Consider the following 11,389-nt stretch of genomic DNA (forward strand, 5'->3'; position numbering starts at 1 on the left):
TAACTCAGTGACCAAGGGCAGGACAAATCTGTAACTGTATCACAAAACAAACTGATCAATGAAACTGCTTTAAAATTTTATGATGCAAACTAAACAAATTAAGATAAAAAAAAGTCTAAAGTTCAACCTAACCTTCAGTAAAAGGAGGTGTTGGAAGAAGTACTCAGATGAGGTAGGCTTTGTTCATTTCACATAATGTCTAGAGTCCTATGATCTTTCTGTAGTTTTCCTTTTCAGCTTCAGCACCGCCACTTTTGTTCATGTGTTCTGGAAAAGTATGACCGTGTTTAGGGTTTTATCTGTGGAAAGCGGAATTCTTCTTTACCAGAGGACATTCATTTCAAATGTTAAAGGAGTCCTCAACTGTTTGGTGAGATCTGCTTCCAGTATACAACCCTCCTTACACTGGTGATGTAATTTAAAAGAAAGAGAAGAAATATATTAAATGGAACAAATGGTCCCTGATCTGTCCACACCCTCATCTGTTTCCATGAACAGTATGTTCAAGGCCATTCAGCACAAGACCTATCGATTTCCTAATTAGCTACTGCAGCCACAGGAAGCATCACATGCTTAATTTGATCACATTTCCATGTTAAATGCACAATGTCCACAAAATGAGCTTAGAATTTAAATGGATTATAGAACTGAGACACTTTGTCTGTGTGTGTATTTGTTTTGTGTGATCGCTTGAAAATGTGTGTGCTGTCTCCTAAGCGATCTTAAATAATAAAAAATCTATTGTCTTGATGAAGGAGCCACATATTGCTTGTAAAAACTGTGTTACCTTGGTGATATGTGTCGTATGTTGTTTGTGTGCACCACCTCCATGGTACTCTGGTTTTACTCTCTTACTATGATGGATGAGTACTCACAGTGCATGTAAACATGGCCAGTGCACAGATACCCACAGAAAGTGCCTTTTGAACACTTTGAATGATAATGCATTTAGTGATGAGCAAAAACTGACAAGAAATACAAAATGCACGTCTCTTCTTTGTATTCATGCACGAAAGATGTTTCTGGTGCAGCGGTTTATTTTGTAGTGAAACAGTTTCTACCACAAAACAACATTAAAGCAGTGATTGAGAAGTTACGTGAGAGCAACTAGAGGTTTTTTCTTATGTCAAAATGTTTTGTTAATCATCCATTTCCATTTAGACATTTAGCTGATGCTTTCATCCAAAGTACAAATACATGTAGCTTCTTTAGTCTGAGGAAAGTTGGGTGGAGACCTCACATGTATCTCCAAGGCTGATTTCTCTTTTTACCATAATTGTAACCATACCATAATAAACGAGCAGCACTTTCAGATATCTTCATCTAGATGACTGTGAATCTTCACTGACATTAAAGCAGCAAAGGAAAAGAACCATGTTTTATCATGTTGACTAATCCTAGATCAGTGAGGCACAGTGCATATATGCAGTATTAAGGCATCAAGGCACATATTATGGCACAAGTAGATGAAAGGTTGTAGGTTGGTTGGATAGCATTTGTATAACAGTCCTGACACAGAAGCCAGAAAATCTTCATTTAAAGCCCTAGTGAATCTTTCTGCACACTGCAGCCCAACAGTGCATTTCCAGCTTCCACACACTCTGTCACAAATGGCACTAAGGGAAAAAAATACACAAAACAAATCATTATAAAACAGCTGATTTTAACCAACACTGTTAAATATAGATCAACATATATTATCGTTACCATTCTGAGCTTGAAGCCACGACACAGCCTTCAAAGCCAGAAGCTCCCACTCTTCCTTAGCATCTGTCTTGAAACCATGAAGCCAGATCAGAGCCAGAATGGTGGCCCACACTTCCTTATTGATCTAATAGACCAGATTAATAGAGATGTTTTACCACTTGAGAACATTAGGAAGTAAAATATGATACCTAAATACTTTGACATAATCTTCTGACTAATATGGAAAATGCGGGACAGGACAGGGTTAGAGGATGAACTGCATGAGGAGGACGAGCCTGGACTGATGAGAACTTATAGACCCTATATGTTGTGTTGGATTAGATTCTCTTAGACATCTAAGTGACCTTCTGTAGAAATTGTTTAGCTGTGTGGGTATGTGAGCTCATTCTTTCATGGTTCATGGTACATTTATTAGCAGAACCACTACAGCAATACCTACATTTTTTATAATAATACTATTGTTTTTCTCTTGTAGGGATGATATTTACTAAATGTTATGACTGAATTGTGTAGTATTCATTATATTTTACAGTCCTATCATTAATTTTTATTATCATTGACTTTGACCCACCGATGCAGGCTTTGGCTTCTCCACCTCCTCACTGGTCTTTCCCAGTGCAGCAGCCAGAGCTGCATCTAGCAGCCAGCAGCCAGACGCCTTCTGGAGGGACACCAACTGCAGCAAAGGGTCTCTGGGGGGCTGCTCAGGCAAACCGGTTTCTGAAAAGAAAATGAAAGAAATTGCAAACTGCACATAATTTTACTGTAATTAGGTTTTCCTCCTTTTATTTTTGTGTACATCTAATGGACAATTAGCAGGTTTCTAAGGATAAAGATGCATAACCTTTGTAAACTATTACACTGGTAATTGAAGCATCAACTATGAATATTATCTGCCATGTAATTAATGGATCATGGCATCTATGTGTTCAGAATCAGTTATATTAGTCAAAAAATAATTAAATGGGTAATGTGATAAGTAGGTTTTGTGTACAGTGTCTGCCTATATACAATGGAAATTAAATACCATTTAGCTTTGAAGAGTGGTGGCAGTCAGCATCATCTGTCTGGAGAGACATCTCACGTGGCTTCAAGAAGGCACTAACCTTTTTCTTAAAATTAGAAAAAAAGTTTGTGGTCCTTGAAGACTTTTTTTCGATATAAGACACTGTTGAAGGAGAAGGAGAATAATCACAACCTGACATGTTGGAGCTTATGCCTTTGTGTCACAGAACATTTTCTTCAACAAACATCTACTATAAAAATACAAATACACGAGAGTCACATGCGGCATTTTTGTTAAATATTTCTTAACAATGAACAGGTGTAGTTTGGACCGTGAGTTTTTCACACTTTTTCCTGATTGATAGTGATGCGCTGTTTAAGATCATTTCTGAATATGGGTCAAGCAATAAAGTACTGTAGTATTTTTTTACTGCAAGTATTGATGGACTTTCTATTTGGTCATAAACCAAAGAAATGGTTTGACCTGATGCTGATCATCAGTTATTACAATTCTTCCTACTATCACATACAGAATTGACTATATCTGAACATCTTACATGCTAAATACTAGTAACAAAGATTGGCAATCCATCCAATTTTTGTTACCAGGTTTATGTTATAAGAACAGCCAAGTGCTACTTACAATGGCAACTTCGTTCTTCAATTGTATCAGCACTATAACGCAGGTTTTCAACAAAGCTGTCTTTGGTTAACATTAGAAAAAAAAGAGAGAGAACATAACACCACAACAGCAATACCAAGTAATTGCATTAACCAAATGTATGTCACAAAATTGTTAGCACAACTGATGGATTTGTTCAAAATCAAATAAAATCATTTGTATTACATTAAGAGAAAGAGAGAACGTCAAACAAAGCCAGTAATGACAAAACCATGTAATTTGTAATATAAGAAAATCACATGTTACACCAGGTGTATGTTATAAGGCTGAGGTTACTCTTTGTGTCTTTTTGGAAATGGACTAAAGCACATTGCTGCCGTCAATCAAACCATCACTTCCATCATAACAAAAATACATTAAATGCTCAGAGTAAGTAAGATCCTATTGGCCTGCATGTGTGTGCCACCTAGGATACCCATTCACCTAGACATTTATATGGAAGACCTATCTGATGTGAGATTTGTTACATTTACATTTAGTCATTTAGCAGAGGCTTTTATCCAAAGCGACTTACATATGTCGGTACAAGGGTGGGCAAGGTGAGCGAACCCCAGTCTCCCACATGGGAGGCAGTGATGTTACCACTACACTAACCATACGCTATTTGTTGTTTCTGACTGACCTGGAATCGAATGCCTCTGTTCGGTTTCACAGTATGTACATTGCAAAACCATCATACCAACACTGACTTGTTACCTATTTAATCAAATAGACTAGTACCACTTAATCAGAAAAGATTGACCCTCAGCTCAACTACTGAGAATGTTTAAATAAAGGGTTGAGAAAGTCAATGCCCATCAATAATAAGTTTTTAAAAAGTTTTACTTACCACTCAAGCACACTAGACAAAAAACAAATAGAGAACAAAATATGTTTACATGTTTACTATTAGTAAAAAAAATACTTTGTAAAAATGTGTATATTGGAGAAGTAAGAAATTTACAAAATTAGAAACTGTCGCTTGTGCCACAGCAAACAATGACAACATCTGGTTATTTTAAAAACTATGGCAAGATATTGTTCCTCCAGAATTTCTAGAGGCCACTGTATGACCGTAAACAAATGTGTGTTCAGATCCTATTCAGCATTTCACTAACTTGTTCACAGCCAACAGGAACTGTAATACTTACATTGTTTTAAACCTGGACTATAGGCTTGCATCATCACTTTAAGAAACAAAATGAGGTAGAAGGTAAAAAGATTATATGATAATACATAAAATATAATTAAATACATTTCTGATGTTATCAGAATAACTTACATGTGTCCAAGTACTTACAAAAAATAAAATACTATTTAATATAAGATGTTCCAGTATTTAAAGGCATATCAACACACACACAGGTTTGTGTGCAGAATTAATATTTAGTAATATCAAGTATAAAAATACTAGTTATTGTAAAATGTTATTTTTACAATAATTAAGCAGGACAGCATGGTATTTAAGTAGCATGAACACTGTGATACAATAATCTGTAGTCAGCTATAGTAACTTTAAAGTTGAAGTTTGAAGAAGATAAGTCTTTAAATAACCTTTGGAAAAATACTCACTGTATGCTGGAACATTTCTGCGCACCAGAGGTCCTTGAATCTCTTTACCATCACTTTTGTTGACAGCAATGAAGGCAGTGAAGGAGCTGCTCACTCCTGATTGGACGCTGAGCTCCACCACCTTCTCCTTCACCCCCACATCTTGCTGTCCACTATACTCTCTCTCCTCCATCTCTAGAGAGCGAATCAGAGTCCGAGCGCCCAACCTGTGGACTGTTAATCTGCAAACAGGAGTAAACACAGGTGGAGCTTTACAGTATGTGTGTGACTACAAAATAAAAATATACATTATATTTAGCTTAGCATGTGCTAAGAGTGACATGTGTTTGACGGGAGCCTGTCTTACCCAGTGTCCTCTGCAGCTTTCAGAGTGAAATGGAGCTGGTTCTGAGAGCGATGACCTGCCAGGCTGTACTTCACGGTCACACAGCCCTCTGCTGCTTCTGAACTCTGACAGAGCAGTACAGTAGTAGAAACCATGTCTTTACTGTAATACTAAACATGATGAATACATACTGTATAAGTAGATGGTGCTGCCCTCACCTGTCCAGAGACCTGCGCATAAACCAGTGACCTCTGACCCTGGAAAAGTGCTGTGATTGGTGGAGAGAGGACAGTGACAGACACTCCTTTTGGTAAATCCCATGTGACTGAGACATCCTGCACAGCTGGCTGCAGAGCAAATCGCAGCGACTGCATCACCTGGTAAATAAAAACATTTTTTAGCACTTAATAGATGCACTGACTTTTTATTTATTGGAACAATGATTTGTTGCTGTGCTTCTTCTATATGTTTCCCACTTGCAGTTCCTTGTCACCACAACTAAGTGTTTGTCTTTTTTCTCTCTCTTCTCTCCTAAAATGGAGTTTTTCCTCTCTGCTGTTAACTAGTGCTTGCTTAAGGTGGGCTTGACCTTACTATGCTGAATGTCTACAGATGATTTTTGTTGTGATTTGGCATTATATAAATACATTAAATTAAACAGAACTAAGTTGAATTCAATTGATTTAACTTTACAACCTGTTGAGCTGAATGTCTTTCTTACTTTGGGTTGCATCCTGTCACCACCAGTGATGAACTGAGCATGACCTCCTCCTTCCTTGGCCAAACCATTAATAAGAGCAGTGCTGGCCCCTTCCCCAATCCCAAAGGAGAAACACCTACAATACAGTTATTATGTTTTTAACACACAGTACCAGAACATGAGTCATTTTGTAGGAAATTTAAGGGTGTTGTGTTTTGTTCACCTGTGGGAACCTGAATTCTTCTTCACTAGATTTATAACTTCTTTGGTGTTTTCCACCTCTCCATCAGTAAAGGCAAATAGCTATAGAGGAAGGTTCACATATAAGTTACAATGCACATAATAATTAACATAATTCACTCCAGTACAGCTCCAGCATCCACTATGACCTCAATAATAGGGCCTAGTACTCTGTGACTCTCAGCAGGAATGACTTAATCAATTCCTTTACAAACAAAATGCTAACTGTTAGAGAGGAAAATCTCATTGCAACTGACATGAATGGGCCTTGATGTACAACAGCTCCAGATTTGTTTGTAAGACCTCAGTGTTACTTAGACTGCTTCTTCAATGTAACTCATGCTCAGTTAATTTCAACAATTATATCATCTAAACCACCAACAAGTCTCTTACACCCCATCCCAACTAGACGGCTCAAAGATGGTTTACCTTGAATCAGCACATCCATATTAGATCAGATCAATCTATCTTTGCTAACAGGCTTTTAAGGTTTCTCTTTATACTTGTTAGACCTTAGTGCTGCGTTCGACGCTATGGATCACAACATTTTATTACACAGACTCAAAGGTAATTCTATTTGAGCCTAGAAACCTCAGAGGCATCTTATCTAAACACATTTCTTCACCAGATCACACAGCTTTGGCCTCAAGTAATACTGTGAGGAATCTTGGAGTTATCTTTGATCAGGATGTCTCCTTTACATCTTGCTTAAAATAAATCTCTAGAACTGCATTCTTCTACCTGAGGAACATTAGTCAGATTAGGAGCATCTCTCTTCTTTCCACTCAACCCACCCAGCTAAGGCAGATGGCCACCCACCCTGAGTCTGGTTCTGCTGGAGGTTTCTTCTGAACTTTCGTCTTGGGCTTGCTCAAGTAGGATTTTTTCTGATTGTTTTTTACACAATTCTATATACAGCTATATTCTGTAAAGTCTTAAACCTCACACTGTAACGTGCCTCATGATGACACTAAATAAATTTAACTGAAATTGATTGAATTGAAAAACATATCCACATATAATCATGTACAAAGGTTAGTACACCCTCTATTAATTCAGTTTTGTTTTGTGTGTGTATGTGTGTGTGTAAAAACATAATTAAAATCATCATCTGATCATAGCAACAGCAACATGTACATTTTTTAAGGTGTCATTAATTATTTTACAACAATGTGTCCTAAAAGAAATAAATGTGAACAAACATTTCATGCAGTGCAGCAGCATGTTTCACAATGGAGCTTTGAGGCGCGGATGAAATAAGATTGAATCTGGCTCTGAATTCAAAGACATTATGGTGATGAGATGCAATTCATTGTTTATTTTAGTCTCTCTATGACATTTGTTGAAGAAAAAAACCCAGTAAGACAGCACAACCTTAGAGCAGAAGCATAGTGTTAATGCCATTTTTACCTACACAAGATTATTCTGCAACCAGTGTAACTTATGTATGGGTGTGCAGCCATTTGTGTATGTGTGGGTGTATTACTTGTCTTGGTTGATTGGGAATGCAGGGCTGGCTGTAAATGTCTTTGAGGGGCCTAAGGATCTCAGTTCCTCCCAGATCGGCAGTCATTTTCTCAACTTTCTTCAGAGCCTCCTCCATCGTCTTTTCACTGTACTCCACACTCTTACTGTTATCAGAAACACACAAACAGAGGAGGTCAAGAGGTGAATAGTTATCTAGTGCTACTAATGTACAGAACATTCAAATTCAAATTAAAACCAGGTTTTTATAGTATAACAGAAATTATTTCCCTGAACATGTGAACTCTTTAACTGTATTTACTATTTTGTAAAAAGAACACGTTAAAAATGTTGAGGTTTTTCTGATTCACTAAACATCTCCTGAGAGAGCTGGTGTTCATCAAAAAAAAAAAAAACAACATGCATAAAACTAACAGTGTGGATGTGTGGAAGCACATGTGGCTATTTTAAAACATGTGTCTGTGGTCTACATTTATATTTCTAATAATAAAAAAAAATTTAAAGATTTGATATGGCACCTACTGGCCACCATACTCACGGGAACATGTGTTCATAAATGGTCCCAAAACTGTAGATGTTGAAATAGCAGCCCATTGGTAAACTCTTCAACAGGAGCAGTAAAGTGTCCTTGAAGAAACACATGAAGGTTAGTTAAGGCAGCTGCGTGAGAATAAGACAAAGTATGTTGTGATGGAGTAAACACTTGTATACCCTGGCACTGGCAATACGAGTCTCTTGCTGGTTGCTGTTATTGATAGGACAATCCATACTCCCAGATCGATCCAGTAAGAAAATAAATTCTCCACATGAGGCGACTGAAGACATCACAGACTGAGGGAACTCAGGATACAGGCTCACCATCACTACTGGATCACCCATCAGAGTGCCTGAAACACAGAACAAAGACATGCTAATACAGGCCAATACCAAACCCACTGTTTTATTATGATACATGGAACTAATGTCTTCTTTTATCGTTTATTTCATTACAATATGTTTATTTCATTACAATATGTTGAACATACTAAGCTTGTATATTGCATATAGTAGTTACAACTTTGCTAGTTTGACCTCACCAGTCTTGGCAGAGGCCTGTCCTGACTCTACCACAGCAGTGGGCTGGTGGGCATCTGTGTAATAAATCAGCAGTTCAACATCTCTGTCAAACTTGTGTCCTGCAGCCAACTTCACCTATGGTTCATAAAAAAACATTAAGTTATAAAATTTCTTTTCAGTTCTGAAGAACAACCACACGCAGCCGACACATTATCAGTCGACCTACCGTGGCCTGGGTTTTCTCTGCATTGAGGTACTGGAGAGGATCCAGAGAAGAGCTGGACTCTACTTTAGAGATTGGACGAGGACACGACACTCGAGCAGAGAAAGACAGACTGTAGGGAACCAGAGAGGCTGGAACAGACGTCACCTGGACACTGGCACCTTCACTTCCTGTAAACAAGATCAGACAGGTTAGAAATTCTGTAATAAAAGGTGTTACACACAGAAAGTCCTCAACCTGGAGCCCCTGTTATAAAGCAAAGCATGATGAAAAGACACCGCTCTGCCAGGTCCTTATACTTTCTATTCTTCTTCCTATTTTACTTAATCGGGTAGTGTCAGTGTGAAAAAGATATTTGTTTCAGGAGAGAATCAGGAACATTTGAAACATTTCTGTGAAGAGATGTGTGGTGCACGATGTTTAAAGGTTCCTGATTAATGTATTGGCTTGTTTTCCTACCCTGAGGTTGGTATCGAGGGTTGAGCACAGCAGGGAGACAAAACCTCAGTCCGTCATCAGCCTGCACAGCCAGCTCAGTGACATACTCCAGCCTGATGGAGGCGCTCTCTCCTGGAGGAAGACTCCCCACACTCAGAGAAAATATATCTGGACTCTGGTCACTCTCCTCCAATAGAAAGGCCTGCTGACCGGAGCTCAGTGCATCATCATACTCCTCACGAGCCTGAAATACAGACAACAGATACTCTCTGTGTAACATTCACTATATTTACTGTTTTTATTTCCTTTATACAGAGTCAATGTTTTCTGTCCTGCTCACCTGCTGTTTGTCCTTCACCTCAGCTACAATCTGTGTTTGTCCAATGACAGCACTGAAATGACAAACAGCAGCATCTCCAGGTAGAGGGAAGACAAAAACTGCCTCTATTGGTTTGTCCTCCTTGTTCTCATAGAGCAGAGTGGAGACCAGTGTAGCCACATGGTCCCTGACCTCCAGCTCCACCTCGATGCTCTTCAGAGGAACTGACCGAGAAACAAATAAAAAGACAACACATAAATACAGGGTGAGAACTTCTGTGTATTCAGTGGGTAAAACAATCAAACTGTATCTGTTGATCATATAAAACAAAGAAATTAGTCAGTAATACAGCAAATCAATGATTTTTGGCTGTTTTCTAATAGTTCTGTACCTGGTTCCTTCTCAGGAGTCAACAGACCACAGCAGTTCATCCTCGTACCTTTGTAAATAAATCAACAAGGCAGATTCAGGATGAATGTTTATGGTTCTTCCTGGTTCACCTTTTGTACCTTGCCCTGATTCTATAGTTTATTGCATGGCCACCACACTGCAGGTGGATAATGACCCAAAACATACAGCAAAAGCTACTTAAGAGCTTCATAAAAAAACATTTTCATTCTTTTGTAAATGGTCTCCGATACATATGAAGGAAAGACATAAAATTAAGTCAATTAAAATGGTCGAATGAGTGATATCAATGAAATAACCGAGTTGCTTTGTGAATTGTCTTAGATAGATTCCATTTTCTTTATTATTAAAGAAAGAGTAAAGACCATGACCAAACAAAACGGAGCCTGTGAGAGTGAGGTTTCAACACTGCTTCTTACAAAACGCTTCAATCGACATTTTTTTCGGACTTATCGATTTCAAATTTTGGGACTTTTGATCAATCCACATGATCAGACTTTGATTTAACATTCTCAAATTCAGGATCCTCTGCACTTTATTATTATTCTTACACTATAACTCCTTAATCTCATAATAAACTTCTTTAAAAGAATGACAACACACTTTTACTGCTGCGTCACTCTTTTACTTTCACTTTGTTTTTTTCTAATTTTTGTCGATGACAACAGAAGTGACCACTCGTCTGTGGCTCAGTGTTTTGTGCTGTAATTAATATTCTTTAAAATAAACAGACAGTAAAGTAAAGCTTACCGCTGATGATCAGTGTTTACTGTCCTGGGCAGATTTACCGCACACCACCAGCTGTAGGTCCACACCCACAGAAGCTGCAGCTCATGAACAGGCCACGCCCAGAGGAGACGCTCGATGTACATACAAGAGACCACCGGGCGGGTGGAGCTTGTTTTTATTTTATTTTATTTTTTTCTGCTGTTTAATAGACACTACATTGATGTTGTTCTACAATGCAACATTTTCACTTTTTAAAGCAAGTTGCTGAAACATTGCAATTTCCAGTTAGTTTCAACTTGCAACATGAAACGTGTGCTGAACTTTTTAAAGTCTCCTAATATTTCCTAGCAGTTCAGATAATTAAAAAAATATTGTCACAAACTTCTGCAGCTCTGTTATCATAAGGAAAAGTAGAGAAAGTCGTTCCTGCCAACAACTACCACTCTGTTTAATGACTATTTTGACAGTACAGAGCTCTGCTCCGAGGGTTTAACCAGCTGTAGTTAAAGTATTTCTTGTCT

The 11,389-nt window shown here is 38.0% G+C and overlaps 1 pseudogene; it reads right to left on the reverse strand.

Moving 5' to 3' along the window:
• Positions 1 to 991: 991 nt before the first annotated feature.
• Positions 992 to 10,960, reverse strand: LOC113148428 (annotated as a pseudogene).
• Between the last annotated feature and the right edge of the window lie 429 nt (positions 10,961 to 11,389).

Source organism: Anabas testudineus, chromosome 13, assembly GCF_900324465.2.
Source record: "Anabas testudineus chromosome 13, fAnaTes1.2, whole genome shotgun sequence".
Lineage (NCBI taxonomy): Eukaryota > Metazoa > Chordata > Actinopteri > Anabantiformes > Anabantidae > Anabas > Anabas testudineus.